This window comes from Camellia sinensis, chromosome 11, assembly GCF_055761805.1.
Source record: "Camellia sinensis isolate YWXY chromosome 11, ASM5576180v1, whole genome shotgun sequence".
Classification (NCBI taxonomy): Eukaryota; Viridiplantae; Streptophyta; class Magnoliopsida; order Ericales; family Theaceae; genus Camellia; species Camellia sinensis.
Genome location: NC_138971.1, coordinates 79,361,061 through 79,376,434, shown reverse-complemented (window position 1 = coordinate 79,376,434; position 15,374 = coordinate 79,361,061).

Genomic DNA, 15,374 nt, shown 5'->3' with positions numbered 1-15,374 from the left:
CCAAACACGAGGACCGAGGGACATTTCGTACTTCAAGTGACGAAACGTGCCCCAATCCTCGGTCGCCGACACTCTTGATCCAATATGATAGAGTGTGAGGCATTTGTGTGTTTTTGTACATTCATTCCATATTGATGTGTGTAATTCGGCCTCTTTGGCCATTATGCATCGAAATGCGTGATTGATGGCTCGAGAGCCGAGCACTACCCTCCTTTGAGTCTCAAACAAGATAAGGGGTGTAGTTGCACAACATTTTCTTGCAAATGTATTGCCATGCCTCTGTTTGTGCTCTGCTGCAGCAAAAGGATCAGTTTGCAGGAAGAGATGGCCGATTGGCTATCTGCAGTGCCGATTGGCTAACAATTTTTGGCCGATGGACTCAAAAGTGGTCGATGACCCTTTTTCCTTGGCCGATGGCCATATCCTTTGGCTGATGACCTCTTAGGATGTCCATGACGTGGTTCAAAAGCATCACAAGAATTTTCACAGTTTTCTGAGGAGCATAAGTGTGCAAACAGAGGCAACATGGGGCATAGCAACGGATTTCCGAGCGAAGCCGATCGAGCATGCATTTGTCCCTCCTCTTGAGGCCTCTTTAACTATTTTGTAACTTAATTAATTTGCTTAATTAGTTAAGAGTTTTGTAATAATTAATTAGCTAGGGTAGTTGATTAATTAGTTGGTTTGTATTATTTATTCGGACCCTCCGTCGAGAGGGCGAATTTTGTAATAAGTGTGCATGAGTGTGTGAATGTCTTCCAACCCCACGTCTTTCTCCCTTTTACTTAACAGCTTACGATGGTTAGTTCTAGGTCATGTTTTGATTAGCATTCTTATGCTCACATGTTTGCATCCATTCATTTGTATTGCATGCACCGGGCTCGGCACAACATACTAACTGCATTATATTTCAATACCGATTTGAATACATGATTATCAAGTTGCATCTCATATGCCATTTTAAAATAGTCGAGCCTATTTCTAGTTGCATTTTGCATGTGTTGCATTAGCCATCTTAACATAGCTAGGATTATGCATTGATTACTAACTAGCTATTGTTTTGGCTCGGAGTACTAGGTAAGCTTTTATGCTTTAGCATCTTGCATGAGTGTGAGTGTTGCCATGACAGCGTGCTTGCCATGAGGCTTACTGCTTAAATGATTAACTACCTGAATACCTGTGGGTGAATGTTGGATTACTTGAATTGGAACAATTCATTGAAATGCGAGTTTTAAGCCCACTTGAGGGTAGCAAAATCATGTTTTCTAAGCCCACTCGAGGGTGGCAAATCCACGTCTTAGCCCACTTGTGAGTAGCACCTTCAAACCATTTTCAAACAAACATGAGATGTTTTGTTCCAACTTAGGCGATCTAGTCTATACTTGTGTATTGTGCGTATCACGTAGTAAAGCTAGCTAATAACCGGAATAAGAACACATGTGTTTTCAAAAACAAGATATCATGCTTAGTACAGGCCGATCTTTGATCGGGCGAGCGGGGGTGCTCATTGCATGACCTTCCCCTCTCGTACCCAAGTTCCTGAGCCGAGGCAACTTTGGTGATAACGGACATGTGGCCTTAGGCACGAGTCAGGGTTTCCTAAATTCCCCCCAAAACAAAATATTTAGGTGGCGACTCTGTATCTGGCAAAGCAGTCCATGTTTGGCACTTCTTTCCTAAAATTAGTTTTCCAAAACGATTTGCTAGATTTGGACTCTTTGGTGATTTATCGATCTTGCATTGCCCTTTGCAGGATTAGATTCAGAACCATGACATTTGAGTCCGAACTGTAGTATGCTAATGAACAAAATGAATTTCGCGCCACCTCGCGCGCAGAGCTTGGGACATTCGGGCACGTCTACAGCGTCCTTCCGCTGAAGGGAGATGCGGGTCAGTGGTGGAAGTTTGTTCGGGGCCATATTGGTGGGACTTGGGAGGCTTTCATTGGTGCCTTCCAGGAGAAGTTTTTGCCTCTCGCTGTTAGGGAGAAGTTGAGGGATCAGTTCTGTCAGCTCAAGCAACTGAATACACCAGTGGCTAAGTTTGAGGCCGCATTTACCAGTTTATCTAGGTTTGCACCTAAGCTAGTGGCGTCTGAGGAACGCCGTTGTCTTGAGTTCGAAAAGGAGTTGAGGACTGCGCTTAAGCTTAGGGTTGCAAGGTCCATGACTCAGGAATTTGAGCGCCTTGTGGATGCTGCGGCGCATCTTGAGATTATTATGCATGAAGAGGAGGAAAGGATGAGGGGCTCCAAGAGGAGTCAGGATGGCCAGGGGGATGGTAGGAGGCAGAGGGTTTCTAACCCTCAGCAGTCCCAGGGTACTTTTGCGAGATCTACCTTTCCAGTGCCGAGTACAGGCTCTGGGAGTAGCAGTCAGGGAGGCTTTACTTGTTACAAATGTGGTTAGCTGGGCCACAAGTCTCTAGCTTGCCCGCAGAGGGGAGGAGGATAGAGAGCAGCTTCATCTTCGGTTTGTCCTCAGAGCCAAAGTCAGGGCTGAGGTCAGCCGCTATCTTGTTACCAGTGTGGTCAGGCGGGGCACCTGAAAAGGTTCTGCCCGCAGTTGAGTGGCACATTTGGTGCATCTAGGTCGAGGCAGAGTTATCAGCCAGCTCAGTCTGTTCAGGCCTTGAGGGCCAATCAGGGAGCTTCATCGTCTCAGTCTGTGCAACAGTCTTTTGATTCGAGAGGTGAGCAGTGGATCAGAGACCTTTAGGGCATATGTATGATGTTACCGTGTAGGATCTTGTACCGGCTCCATCTATTGTGAGAGGTATCTTTTTGTTTTGCAACTCGGTTGCTAATGTGTTGATTAATATGGGTGCATCCTATTCCTTTATATCTGCTGCATTTGCATCTATTTTGGGGTTGGAGTTGCCGCAGTTAGCATCTCCTATTTGTGTTGTATCACCTATTGGGGGTGAATTGATTTTGAAGCAAGGGTGTAGAGGCTGTGATATTGAGGTTGCTGACCGCCGGCTTCCATTCTCTTTTGTAATTATGGCTATGTCGGGTTTTGATGTGATTTTGGGTATGGACTAGTTATCATCACGCCAGGCTATTATTTATTGCTACCGCCAGAGGGTTACTGTATGTACCTTGAGCGGGGTTTGTTTTCATTTCTTGGGGGATCGGGTTGGTAGTGTTTTGCCACCAATGTATGATCCACGAGGGCGGAGTGAGCTTAGCTGCCTTCTCGCTAGCTGTAAGAGTAGTGAGTGTGATGAGACCCGGATTGAGTTACCGAGAGTGGTTCGTGAGTATTCGGATGTTTTTCCCGATGATCTTGTTAGTTTACCACCTCATTGAGAGATTGAGTTCTCTATTGACTTAGTGCCTGGCACGGTACCGATTTCCATGGCACCATACCGTTTTGCCCCAGCCGAGTTGAGTTAGTTAAAGATTCAACTCCAAGAGTTGCTAGATAAGGGCTTCATTCGCCCTAGTACTTTGTCGTGGGGAGCACCGGCCCTCTTTGCTAAAAAGAAAGATGGGGCTTTGAGACTTTGTATCGATTACCGGAAATTGAATCGGGCTACGGTTAAGAACAAGTACCCTATGCCTCGTATAGATGATCTGTTTGACTAGTTGAAAGGGTCCCGTTGTTTCTCTAAGATATATTTGAGATCAGGTTACCATCAGTTGAGGGTCAGGGAGGAAGATTTCCCGAAGACGGCATTCCGTACGCGGTATGGCCATTATGAGTTTCTGGTGATGCCTTTTGGGCTCACCAATGCACCAGCAGTGTTTATGGACTTGATAAACCGAATCTTCCAGGAATTCTTAGATCGTTTTGTGGTCGTCTTTGTGGATGACATTCTAATTTAATCACCTTCAGAGGAGGAGCACGAGGAATACTTGAGAGTGGTGCTTGAGTTGCTTAGTGCCCATAAGTTGTGTACCAAATTTGGGAAGTGTGAGTTCTGGTTAAGAGAGGTTAAGTTCTTAGGCCATGTAGTCTCCGGGGAAAGGGTGTCTGTTGATACATCCAAGATTGAGGTAGTGCAAGATTGGGCACAGCCTAAGAGTGTTTTTGTGATCCCCAATTTTCTGGGTTTAGCTGGGTATTACTGCCAGTTTGTGAAAGATTTCTCCAGGCTAGCTTCACCATTGACTAGATTGACGCGAAAAGGGGTCAAATTTGTATGGAGTGAGACTTGTGAAAGTCGTTCCAAGAACTTAAGGTTAGACTCACCACCGCTCCAGTTTTGATTATTCCATAGAGGGGTTTAGGCTATGCAGTATATTGTGATGCCTCAAGAGAGGGTTTGGGTTGTGTGTTGATGCAAGAGGGGAAAGTGGTAGCCTATGGCTCGCGACAGTTGAAAATACACGAGAGGAATTACCCTACACATGACCTAGAGTTAGCAGCCATAATTTTTGCCTTCAAGATTTAGAGGCACTACCTATATGGTGAGAGATTCGATGTGTTCTCAGCTCATAAGAGTCTAAAGTATCTGTTTACACAGAAAGACTTGAACTTGAGACATAGGAGGTGGATGGAGTTTATTGAGGATTATGACTTCGAATTGCATTACCATCAAGGTAAGGCCAATGTTGTGGCCGATGCCCTTAGTAAGAAATCCATTAGTGATGTAACTTGTATAGCCATCCGAGAGTGGGAGATGTTGGGTGCACTTGGCGAGTTTGATTTGCTTCTGGGTGAATCTGTTGAGTCTGCGACCTTGTTTTCTGTTGTTGCGCAGCCTACACTTGTGAATCGGGTGTTCGAGGCACAGAGGAGTGATCTTGAGGTAGAATCCCTCCGGGAGAAGATCTCTAGTGGAAAGGTTGAGAAGGGTTTAACTGTGTATCCTGACCTGAGTGTGAGGTACTGAAACCGTCTGTTTGTGCCGGAGTCTTGCCGAGAGGAGGTACTCCGAGAGTTTCATCATTCATGCCTTGCGGTGCATTCGGGAGGCACTAAGATGTATCGTGATTTGGGTCGCCAGTTCTGGTGGCGGGGTATGAAGAAAGATGTGGCAGTTTTTGTGTCTAAGTGCCTTACTTGTCAGCAACTGAAGACTGAACATCAGAGGCTAGCGGGTTTGTTGCAACCTTTGCCTATAGCCGAGTGGATGTAGGAGCATGTCACGATGGACTTCTTTGTAGGTCTTCCGAGGACTCAGCGGGGTAGTGACGCTATTTGGGTAGTCGTGGACCGGTTAACTAAGTTGGTGCACTTTATTCCTATGCGCGTGAGAGATTCGGTAGATCATCTTGCCGACTTGTATATTCGGGACATAGTGAGGTTGCATGGGGTCCCAATGTTGATCGTCTCAGATAGAGATCCACGTTTTACTGCTAGGTTGCGACAAAGTTTGTAGAGTGCCTTGGGCACTAGATTGACCTTTAGCACGGCTTATCATCCTCAGACTGACGGGCAGTCCAAGCGTACCATTCAAATCCTTGAGGATATGCTTCGAGGCTGTGTCCTTGACTTTAATGGGTCGTGGGAGAGGCACTTGCCCTTAGTGGAGTTTGCCTACAACAACAGTTTTCAATCAAGTATTGGTATGGCACCGTTTGAGGCCTTGTATGGCCGACCTTATAGGTCTCCAGTGTGTTGGGCCGAGGTGGGTGATCCACCATTGTTGGGCCCGAAGTTAGTTCGAGAGATGACAAAAAAAGTTGAGCTTATCCGTAAGAGGCTTGTTACAGCCCAGAGTCGCCAAAAGAGTTACGCTAACCGTAGGAGGAGGCCTTTGGCATTTGAGGTGGATGATCATGTCTTTCTGAAGATATCACCTAGGCGGGGTTTGATGAGGTTTGGGAAGAGTGGGAAGTTGTCCCCTCGATTTATTGGTCCCTTTGAGATCCTTGAGCGGATTGAGGAGGTTGCATACCGTTTAGCTTTACCACCGCAGTTGTCCGAAGTGCATGACGTGTTTCATGTTAGTATGCTTCGGTAGTACGAGCCGGATCCGTCACATGTATTGGATTGGACCGACTTAGAGGTAGATGAGGATGCCTCGTATGAGGAGAGACCGGTGAGGGTCTTGGATAGGCGAGATCAAGTCTTGCGAGGCAAGACCATTCCCTTGGTAAAAGTCTTGTGGAGACATCACGAGGTGGAGGAAGCCACTTGGGAACGTGAAATGGAGGTCCGAGAGAAGTATCCGGATCTATTTGTGGATGTTTGCGCATGTGTTGAATATTTTGTTGTATTGATAAACTTTAAGAACATTGAATATGTCTTAAGTTGTAAAACATTGTATATGTTTCGGTTTATGGGAGTATTATTGAATATGCCTTGAAATTGGAAGTTTAAATTTGACATTGTATATGTTAAATGTATTGTAGAAATGCAAATATATCATTAACATTGAGTATGTTAGGGAATGATGGAATTTGGTATTGAAAATTGTTGAATTTCAAGGAAAAACATATTGTTAATGCATATTGAATTATATTGTGAATTGCCTCTTGAAAAGAGATGGGATGACCGGCAATGGGTCAGGATGTTGAACATTGAATGGTAATACTGTTGAGAATTGAAAAAAATCACAATTTTGAAACTTATATCTAATTTCGGGGACGAAATTCTTTAAGGGGGAGAGGTTATAGCGATCCTGGTTTTCCCTCCATTGGTTATTGTATTCCGGACTCGGTTCCGTAGATGTTTGTTGTTGTATAGGTTTCATTTCCGTCCTTTAATTCTTTGTATATGAGTTTTAGGATATGTTGGGCAGGTTTGTAACAGGTTGGTTGTGATTAGAAACAAAAGGTTGCTGCCCAGTTTTTGGTGTCTTCGCTCGAGCGAGCTCTGTGTTTTAGTTTCTTCGCTCGAGCTAGGGTTCCTTCGCTCGACCGAGAGTTGTCTGGTGTGTCTGTTGGCTCGAGCGAGAAGTCTTGCGCTCGAGCTTGCGTCTGCGTCTGCGTCTGCGTCTGGTTTGGACCTGAAGGTTGCATTTCTTGGCTCGAGCGAGCTTTCCTTCGCTCGAGCGAGCGAGGACTATGTTTTGGGTTTCTTCGCTCGAGCGAGCATTCTTTCGCTCGAGCGTGCTTCTGGGTTGCAGACCTGAAGCTTCGAATTGTTGGCTCGAGCGAGACTTTCTGCGCTCGAGCGAGGTTTCTTTGTGTCTGGTCACTCGAGCGACCACTCCTTAGCTCGAGCGAGCCTCGAATATATCAGATCGCAGCAGCAGTCTCCTTCATCACTTTTTGATCCACTTTACATCTCAAACCCTAGATCCTGCTCCCTCTCTCTCTCTCTACATACATTCTCTCCACAAATCCATCTAGTTCTAGTGGTCTCCTACCCTAGTTCCTTTGTAAAAAGTGTGGAGCTTGGTGTGGCTTTTGTTTTGATCCGAGAATCTTTGGGTTTGGAGCATCTCGAGTTTTCTTCATCTTCTCCATCTGGTCTCTTCTTTTGAGGTAGGGATACCCTACTCCATCTTATGAGTTTTGACATAAATTTTAGTCATTTTGATTAGGTGGTGTTGTTTGGTAATTTTGGAAAAGTTAGGGTTTGATTTGAGGTTATAAAAAGGGGGTTTTCAAATGTTAAACTCCATGTGTATGTGAAGCCTTGGAAAATGGAAGTATTGTTGTTAAATTAATTCCCTAATTATGTTAAATAATTAATTTGTGGAAATATGAAATTGGGTTGAGAATCATGAAATTGGATGGAATTGTGGTAGAATGATGTGGTTGGATTAATTTATCACTCACTTATGAGATTGTTAATTATTTTATCTATTTGATAAATTTATTATCTGTTTAGAGATAACTGTTTTGGGCTATCGGTGGAAGATAGTCTTGATTGTTGTAAACACTGTATGTTGATTAGGAAAAACTAAAACTAATCACCTGGAATATGTCATTGAATATGAAGGTTGGAATAATAATATCGAATATATGTATTGATTGATCATTGTATATGATAGAGCTTTTAAATACATTGCATATGTAACTTGTTTGGGAGGAGATAGGGGATGTACTCCATGGTTTGAGAGGAGATAGGGAATGTACTCTAAAACCTGTTTGGGAGGAGATAGGGGATGGACTCCATTGATAACTAAGTTGGTCGGAGTATCCAGGGTGAAAGTCCTGAAATCTTGATTACGTTTGCATAACGTAGATAATTGAAGTATTGGAGTGTTTTTGTCACGACCCGAACCCGCCCCTATGGGTTAAGGACATGACCGGCCAGTAATCCTGTGATTACCTACGGCCTCAGACCGATATAGACGTAACTTGTCAGAGTAAAGGGGCCAAACGGAAGCAAAAATTTAAAAACTTTGTCCATAGAGCCGTGCTTATATGCACGTCAAACAAACCATGCTCAGATACGTTAATAACCCACGTCAAAAATACAGTTTCACAAAATTCATTACAGACAGGATCATCTAAACTGAGTCAACCCATATCACAACTACATACCGATATACACAAGATCCTTGCCAACAAGACAAAATGGAAATACATAACAGAATGGCAAGGTTGAGTCTCGTGCGTGAGACACAAGGCTGACTCTCCAAACTTATGTTATTCCTGGCAGACTTCACTGGGGCTGGGTTTGGACTTCTCTTGGCTCACCTACAAAGACATGAATGAGCGTGAGCGATAGCCCAGTGAATAATATCAAATATGACAGTTACATCACAATATGTAGAACAACATGCTCCAAACGGCCTTGGGCCCAATTCATACTTCAAATTAGCAAATATATATGACTATACGAAATGCAAATCAAGTAACTGTAGTTCCAACATTCTGGCCTTTGGCCCATTTGGGTTTCCATTCATGGCAAAACGGCCTTATGTCGAAACGGCCTTCGGCCCATTCATTTTTGTCAAAATGGCCTTCGGCCCATTCATTTATGTCAAAACGGCCTTTGGCCCACTCGTTCATGTCAAAACGGCTTTCGGCCTACTCATTCATGTCAAAACGGCCTTCGGCCCACTCACATGTGTCAAAACGACCTTTGGTCCATTCATTTACATCAAAACGACCTTTGGTCCATTCATTCACATCAAAACAACCTTTGGTCCATTCATTCATTTCAAAACGACTTTTGGTCCATTCATTCACATCAAAACGACCTTTGGTCCATTCGTTCATTTCAAAACGGCCTTTGGTCCATTCATTCACATCAAAACGACCTTTGGTCCATTCATTCATTTCAAAACGACCTTTGGTCCATTCATTCATTTCAAAACTGCCTTTGGTCCATTCATTTATTTCAAAACGGCCTTTGGTCCATTCATTCACATCAAAACGACCTTTGGTCCATTCATGCATTCATATCAGACTTACTTCCACAATCCCAATTAGCAATTCATAAAGCTTAAAAGGGAGTAAACAATTGGACATTCGCAAGCATTCAAATATTGATATTACTCACAGTGATCGGCTTGTGGATTCGCCCTGGAGCTTGACCCTACACATTCCATGCACACAAAAGGGTCATTAACAATTCACATATTCCTCTTTAGGCTTTATTCTTATCTCATTAACTCATTTATAATGTTTAACATACGCCTAAGAGTGATTACAAGTGAAAGAGAACGGAAAACGAAACACAGAACGCATGAACAAAATTTCAGAAATTAGGGTCCCCGCTCGAGCGTCAATTTATCCGCTCGAGCGGACCCTCAAGGCCTGTAAAAGTACTGGTTGCATGAAAAATACGCTCGAGCGTTAAATAGGGCGCTCGAGCGGAAGGCCTGTCAAAATAGCTCCCACGCTCGAGCGTCGACTTCCACGCTCGAGCGGGAACCATGTCTGCAGAAAATGCTGGGAGCTCGATTTCTTCGCTCGAGCGTCACTTAACCCGCTCGAGCGGACATCAAAAATCTGGGTTTTCCAGATTGAGTTCTTGAGTTTCATCTCGACATTCAAAGGCTCTAAATGCATGATTTCGGCCCAAACTTCACATAATCATATACTAACATGGTACAAACATAGAATTACAACATCTTGAAGCTCAATTTCATAATTTATTTACATGCATGGCTCATTTTCCACCAACTCATTACCAATGTAACCATTTCATGCATTCAAAGCTCATATCTTCTCAATTTGTACATGCATGTGATGGATTAGCCACATTCTCAACTTAGATAACACAAATGGTGATCAAGACATGAGTTTCCTTTAATATTTCACATGGGTTATACACATTTGTGCTCAAACATGCAAATTTCAAAGTATTTCTTACATGCATGCACATATTAAGCTTCAATTCAACAAACACAACTCAACTTCATTACAATCTTGTTCTTGATCACCAAGATAGCTTGGACATGCACAAAATTACAATTATAATCCAAGAATCACTCACCTAGGACCTAGATCCTCACAATCTATGATCAAATCTTGAATTAGACTTCCAATCTCTAAGTTTCAAGACCAAAGTTGCATAATCCCTCTTTCTCCCTCCCTATAGTCGGCTCTCCCTCTCAAATTGAGTTCAAGAATCAGCCAAAATAAGCTAAGGGAGAGAAATAAGGTGTAGTGCTCAAATATATTAAGTCCCACTAAGTCAATATAATAATATAAAATAATGGGGTACTTAATTTATCATTTCAATCAGTTTAAATTGACCAGAATCAATTTCCAATTAAATTTCACCGTAGGCTCTAAAAATTATGCCAACCACAATGGCGTAATCGATTTCGGGTTCTGTGGCCGATAAGGCCCTCAATTAAATTTCCAAAGCTGATTATTCAAACAGATATTCCTACGATGAACAGATAGAACTTCAAACCACATATTTTCACATAGTGGAACACAAAATCATATCAAAATACATAATCACATCATGTTAAGGACCAATTAACATATTACGGAACAGGGGTATTACAGTTTTAATATGAGTTGTAGTCTCATGTAAATTGTGAATAATGGAAGTGTCTTAATATGAGTTGTAGTCTCATTTAATTGTTTGGCTAGATAATGAGCCAGGTTTATGAATGTGTCACATCCCAAACCCGCCCCTAAAAGTTTGGACATGACCACCTCAGAAACGGACCTAAACCCTGATGAATATAAAATATATGGGGCCTGAACCGAAGCATATAATAACATATCATAGCGTAATATAATACCCATTGAGCTACCACTACCATGCCAGGATCACAAATTTCATAACGCAGATAAATATACAGAGACGTGTATCAGAAGATAGCAATGTACATATACATATACATCGATCTTAACAGACATGTAGGGTACAAATTAAAACTTTAGCAAAACTTCATAACTTGAACAATCAACATCTAGGAGCTAGATACTCAGGGATTGACCATTGGGTAGCAAAAGCTACAAGTTAAGGTTGACCTCCAGTTCGAGTGCCTACAGAAACAAACATAAAGTAGAGTGAGTCACGCTCAGTGAATAATAGCACATAACAATTCAATGCTCAACGTCAATTATAATACATATCCGTGTATTTATCAATAAAGAGAACATATGGCTTATTTATTTCTATATGCATAGCAAAGTATCTTTTTCAGAAAACTTGTCATATCTTGAATATTCGGGGTTTCATAGTGCAACTAGGCATTTTGGGAAAATTATCCAGAAAGCGTCTCATGTCATAAACATATCAGAAGTTCATAGCATTTTTCTTATGTCAGAAATTACTTATCATATGAAACATTTCGTAACTTAAAATACGGATTTCATTAAACATTGTATAGCATAGTCATGTTCAAAATCATTTATACTTAAAGTATCGTTTACAGAACGGCCTTGGCCTCAATCTTAAACACAGTGGCTTTAAGCCCTTAACAAAATGGCATAAAGCCTTATCAGAATGGCGTAAAGCCCTTGAAACACATTGGCATAAAAAGCCCTTGGAACATCTGGCATAATAGCCCCTTGAAACATATGGCATAAAAAGCCCTTGGAACATCTGGCATAATAGCCCCTTGAAACATATGGCATAAAATGCCCTTGAACACATAGGTATACGAACTCAAGAGGTGTCTCACACAGATTCTAGAGGTGGCTCACGTCGTAGCACTTAGTTCCGTGTAGCACTTTGTTTCATACCAGAACGGCATAAGCCCTTATCAGATTGGCATAAGCCCATATAATGGCATAAAGCCCACGTAATGGCATAAAGCCCCTGTCTTACATGTATGAATTCAAGAGGTGGCTCGTACGGATTCTAGAGGTAACTCGCGTTGCAGTACTTAGTTCCGTACAGCACTTTGTTTCATACTTCGTACAAAATGGCCATTGGCCTTATAACCTTCACATATGTATGGACTCAAGAGGTGGCTCGTACGGATTCTAGAGGTAACTCGCGTTGCAGTACTTAGTTCCGTACAGCACTTTGCTCCATACCAGAATTTCATAAGTCTTAAAGACCGAATCATCATATCATATCTTAGCATAACATAATTGGAATAGTATTAGAAATAATTCCAGTTTTCATAGACTACCATTTTGTAATAAGGCCCATAAAGTTTCCATAGCTTAGTTACAAATTAATACGGGTACCTCGTAGACCACTGAATAATAATAATAATAATAACAACTGTTAACTGAGGCCACATATATCATTACCATATGCTTAATGAGGACAGAATAACCCACATCCTAACGTGAGTCCCATAGGAATGTTACATATCTGCATGTTTGTCATAGGTTCTTAGCGACCTTAGGTCCATATGTATCATAATGGAATAATCTTAGTTTCATACAGATACTTGGTTTAAAGATGAACGTAATTCCATATATTCATTCAGAAACGACGTGGTTTGTCTATAAATAACAGAGAATTATTATTCATTATTATCAGAACATAGTCATTTCAAAGTCATACCGATGTATGCCAATCTTTCAACGTTCACATTGACTTCCAATCATCATAAATGTTCGTGTAACATGTTCGTGTAACACTTACAAGAAACAAAGCGTTAGTGATCGTAGTTATCAATGATAAATAAAATGTATATCTTCGTACTATTACTCACAGTGTTATAACGACGTGCTTGTTCCTCCCGAAGTGTGCCCTGCACACATTCAAACTCACATATTAGCTCATTTAGCTCATTTTCCATATCAAATTATTTTCTATTCCGCTTTGCTTCGAAGGAATTTATCGATATCGAAAAGGCATCAGATATACATTTCGACAACATTAGAGGGTCCTACACGCAAAACGGAGCAAGTCATACTTTTCAGCATGTGCCGCACGTGCGGCTAGGATCCCCGCACGTGCGGCGGCTAGTCCCGCACGTGCGGCCCGCACGTGCCTTTTAGGCAGAATCAAAACTCCAATTTTGTTCTTCTCCCGCACATGCGGCCACAACCCCCGCACGTGCGGCGATTGGCTCCCGCACGTGCGGCAGTGACTCCCGCACGTGCGGCGATTCTGCATTTTCCCAATCCGAAATTCTGCAATATTTCAACCCTTGGTGCATTCTTAAGGGGTTTAACTTGGGGCTTTTTATGGCTGATTCATGGTTCATTCATGGTTCAAAAAGCATGTAAATCAAGGTACAACACACAACCTATTAAACTCATGAACACCACCTAATTGACTTGGACAAGAACATGGCATAATTGAAGCTCATTAACATATTTTCATTCTTGAGGCTCTTAACTTCACAACTTCACACACACATGTATAGATATACAAAAACATGGCATAAGCATGGGTAGATAACTTGAATTGGGTCCAAAATACACATATAGTAGAATGATCAAGCCAAGTCTTCAACACACACACACACACACACACACACACATGCAAGATTTTATACAACATCAAAAGCTTCCTACTTCAAAATTGAGGGAGAGGATTGGGTTAGGGAAATTCAACTTACCTTGGCTTCAATTTCTCTCTGCTCTCCCTTGATCTTAGCCTTCCTTCCTTTTCTCCCAAGACATATGTTATATGAAGTGTCTAAGTCTTGAGGCTTCTCAAAGGCATACATATATATATGTAGATTGAATAAAGACGAAAATCAATCGTTTAAACATCTGAAATTGAAATTTCACAAAACTGCCTAATATTACATAAAAATTATGCTGATCACGTATATAAAATCATTTTCAAATAATTAAGCCCTTAAGGCCTCCAATTTCTGCTTCAAACCTTCTAATGTAACAGATACTTTTATGGTTAAACAGATAGACGTCCTTAAACATATGGTTCACTTACTTAACTTGAATTCCTCATAGGATTTCACAATAAGCATTCGAAATCATAACAGAGGATCCGAAAACATAATAGAGAACATGTATGAGAGTCGGGTCATTACAGAATGTGAATTGGGTAAGTAAAGGAAAGTGGAATGAAAAACGGTTGCATTTGTCATTGAACTGGAAAGTGTTGTAAGTTGGTTTACAAGTGTTAACCATTTATCAAATGCTAATGTTTTAGTTATTTCTCATGCTTGGTTTAGTATATCTCTACTGGGCATTGGCTTACCCTATATGGGACATCATTTTCAGGTTCAGGTGATATGCTACCTCCAAGGATGTAGCTTGGGTGGTTCTGGGAGTTGAAGACTCTTTTTGTTGTTTTTTTTGTTATTTTGATATTATATGTAAATTCAAGCCAAGGGCTTAATGTGTTTTGAGTTAGTACTCTCATTTTTTGTAACCAAGTGATGGCTTGCAAAGTTGTAAGCCCGTAGGGCATTTACTTTTAATGTCAACATGTAATGCTTTTGTTATGAATATTCTGATAAATGGAAATATGCTTTGTTCTCTTATATCTATGGATATCATGAATGTGGGTCTATATGTATTATTTTGAGGGCATTACAAAATTATTCAGTAAATTTTGAGTAAATTTTTAGTAAATTCTCAGCAAATTACTCAATAAATTCTCAGTAAATTATCTGTAAATTACTCGGTAAATTCTAAATAAATTACTTATTAAATTCTTTGTAAATTACGCAATATGTTACCAATAAATTATCAGTAAATTCCCAGTAAATTTCTAAATAAAGTCTTAGTAAATTACTCAATAAATTCCCCCCAGTAAATTATTTTGTAAATTCTGAGTAATTATTCAGTAAACTCTTAATAAATTACTTAGTAAATTCCTAATAAATTCTCTTTAAATTCTTAGTAGATTCTTACTAAATTCTCAATAAATTCTTAGTAAATTACTCAATAAATTCCCAACAAATTCTTAGTAAATTACGCAGTAAATTCTCAGTAAATTACTCCGTAAATTCCCACTAAATTCTCAATAAATTACTGAATAAATTTCGAAGAAATTCTCAGCAAATTCGCAGTAAATTCTCAGTAAATTACTCAGTACATTCTTAATAAATTCTCAGTAAATTAATCAGAAAATTCTCAGTGAATTATTTAGTATATTCCTAGTAAATTCTTAGTAAATTACTAGTAAATTATCAGTAAATTACTCAGTAAATTCTAAGTAACTTACTCG